Below are 3,249 nucleotides of genomic sequence, written 5' to 3' on the forward strand. Positions count from 1 at the left end.
CCTGTCCCAGGGACTGACCTCGGACCTCCTCGGACAGGCCGATGATGTTCAGTCTAACGGAAAGGTAGAGCTTTTGCTGTGCAGGGGCTTCATCAGAACCAGAGAGAATGCATTTGATTCTTGTGTCACATATGTGGTATTTGTATTCAGCTGTGACTGACGCTAATGACCATTCCAGTGTGGGTAGAACAAAGGTAAAATACTAGGAGAAAGGAAACGGAATCCCTGCCTCAGTGCAGTCAGGGAGAGAGCAGCGTTTCCCACTTTGCAAGGGAGTATCCAAAACCTCAGGACTGCTGGGTGTGCGGTTCCAGCTCACACCCAGAAGTAATTAATCTTTTTGCCAGCATAGCTGCTCCAGGCTTCTGACTACAATAGGTACTGCTCTCTTGCATTCATCAGTCTGCCTGGTGGTTATAACATTCAACTCCTGGCCTCTTAAGGACAAATTCCTGATGCTGTGCCCTCAGCGCTACCTCGAGGTGGAGTTTCCTCTTGCGAAATCAGCGGGTGCTGAAAATGTCCTGTTGGCTCTGATGACTGGGAAAGGCTTTGCTTCGCTGTTTTAGATGTACGTGTCATGGTCCTCATCTTCCTCCTGCCCCATCCCGACTGCTGGGATGCTTGCTGCTCTAAAGTAGCAGGTAAGGTGCCCTTGAGACCCAGCGTGCCACTGGATTGCTGTCTTCTGCTGGGGAATAAGTGATAAAGTCAGAAGGTGCACCCAAAGCAAGCAAAAGTAAATAGAGCGGAGGGAAGTTAGGTGGCAGGAAATCCCAGTTTTTACTGGCAGCTGCTCATATCAGATGATTTGACCTGTAACAAAAAATAAATTCCACTGTAGTCCGATTCCACAGAGCTGGGCAAATGACTGCCATAAAAAAAAAAGGAGTTTTCTGCCATGCCCTTCATTTGTTCTCACAATATGACATCTCGTTTCAGTGTGTGCATCAATTCATTCTGCTCTGTAACATCACGGACAGAAGGCACAATTGTTTCTGCTGTAATTCCAAAACCAACTGTCGAGAGAAGGCCTTTGGGAGAAGAGCAGTGAGCCAGACAGCAGGCTCCCTGGCGGGGCTGGATGGAGTTCAAGGAAAATTGTTTGCCTCGCCACCCTCCTGGAAGTTAACAGTAGATGGTGACTAACAGGAAAGAAACTTCACCATGGTGTAAACATAAAAAGGTTTGTATTTGCCTTCCAGATAGATATTAATGTTATCTGATTACAGCGTGTTCTGTTTCTTGAATGGTGTCGCTTCTGCATCGCTCCCTGAGAAGACAGAGAATTGTTGTTACAAAGTATGAATTATTCACTAGCTCTATAAACTGGGCCTGTTTTTCCACCCCATCGGCACTTAAAGCCAATGAGGTCGTGAGTGTGTAAGGACTCTGCCAAAACTGGAAGTGTCTTGACGGATGTCCGTGGCACTGACCACTTTGCCAGCCGGGCATTTCAATTAAATGGGGACATCTTGCGGGAGCAGGGCAGAACCAGCTTCAGGAAAATGATCTGATCTGAGCATTAGCGATAATTTACATCCCATCAAGGCCTGGTTTCAGAATCCTTAGCTCCTGTAGGATATCCAGGTACTCAGCAGCTTTGAAAATGAGGTTCAGAAGCATTTTGTGCTGCGATTTCTCTATTGCTTTGATAGCTCAGTTTAAAGCGATGAGCACACTAAAAATTAATGAGCAGATTTGGAGATAAAGAGGTCTGTAAAACAGGGATAATACTTAACTGCTTCACAGGGGGCATAAGGATTAATGAGTTAATGTTTGCAAAGTGCTTTGAAGATGAAAAGTGCTAAGTCTGATTACATCTGGTGGGTGAAGTAGATGAGAATGAAGAAGAGGTTCTCAATTCCATACTGTAACTACAAGGTCTTGCTAAATATCATAATAAATAATGATCTGAAGATGGTTTGCTCTCAAGCTGTCCCTGGCGGTTTGTCGTCAGGTAACCCCTGGCAGAAGATAAGTTTCCAGAATAGATTCCGCAGTTTGTAAATAGTCACTTCTCATTTATTCTGCTCAAAGTTACTTACTCGGTTTCTACTACTTTAGTTTGCTTTTCTTTCATTCCTGTGTGTCTTGGAGATGCTGGTCAGTGAAACGCCTGCAGAACCTGCCAGCTGGACTGTCAATTTACAGTACAGCTTGCGCTACCATTTCTAATCTCTTCAATGGACCCTGATTATTTCGCTGTCTCTAACTTTAACACCCCCGATTTGCCAGACCATAATTGCAGGTAATAGTGTTAAGCGGGGTCTGGGTTCCCTTGCGGGGCAAATGGCAGGGTGAACCATGGCAACATCCTACTGACAAGAGCCCTGAGGACTGAAAACCATACTCTTCACCCAAACCAAACCCACTACAGAACGTATTAATTCTGTAATAGAATTCTTGATCACCTGAAATCTCCCAGACAGCTCTGGTGCCCTTATGTGTGCTGTCAGAAGTTTTGTGGATCTTTCCCTGTTGCTCTAAAGCAAAATGGTTTCAAAGCATTTTTTCCTTGCAGGCATCCCCTCAGCATGTCTGCGTTAACGCCGGCGAGCTGGGGCATGCGTGAGCAGGATTCTTGTGTTTGGGGCTTCCAGTAGGTGAGATGTGGCCCCTTTCTCTATCAGCCCGATACTCTTATCTCAGGTACGTCATCGCTGCAGTGTGCTATTACGTGTCTAATGCATGGAATAAATGACTTGGGCTCCCATGGGCTCAACTGAGTCTTTCCTGTGGGGATGAACTGGTATTATCATAGAATCATAGAGTGGTTTAGGTTGGAAAAGACCTTTAAGATCGAGTCCAACTGTCAACCCAACACCACCATGCCCACTCAACCATGTCCTGAAGTGCCACATCTACATGTTTTTTGAACATCTCCGGGGACGGTGACTCAACCACTTCCCTGGGCAGCCTGTTCCAATGCCTGACAACCCTTTCAGTAAAGAAATTTTTTCTAATATCCAATCTAAACCTCCCCTGGTGCAACTTGAGGCCAGTTCCTCTTGTCCTATCTCTAGTTACTTGATAGACCAGTACTCACCTCCCTACAATCTCCTTTCTGGGAGTTGTAGAGAGCGATAAGGTCTCCCCTCAGCCTCCTTTTCTCCAGAATATGACTGCCTAGCCTCACAAAGACACCGTGGTGGACTTTTGCCTGTTCTATATCGGTGCTGTCTGGAGGAAATCCTGTGTCCTGTGACGTTTTCCACGGGAGCCGAGGCCCCTCTCCTCTTCCCCAGC

The sequence above is a fragment of the Haliaeetus leucocephalus genome, unplaced genomic scaffold, assembly GCF_000737465.1.
Source record: "Haliaeetus leucocephalus isolate CR32 unplaced genomic scaffold, Haliaeetus_leucocephalus-4.0 Scaffold214, whole genome shotgun sequence".
In the NCBI taxonomy this organism is placed as follows: domain Eukaryota; kingdom Metazoa; phylum Chordata; class Aves; order Accipitriformes; family Accipitridae; genus Haliaeetus; species Haliaeetus leucocephalus.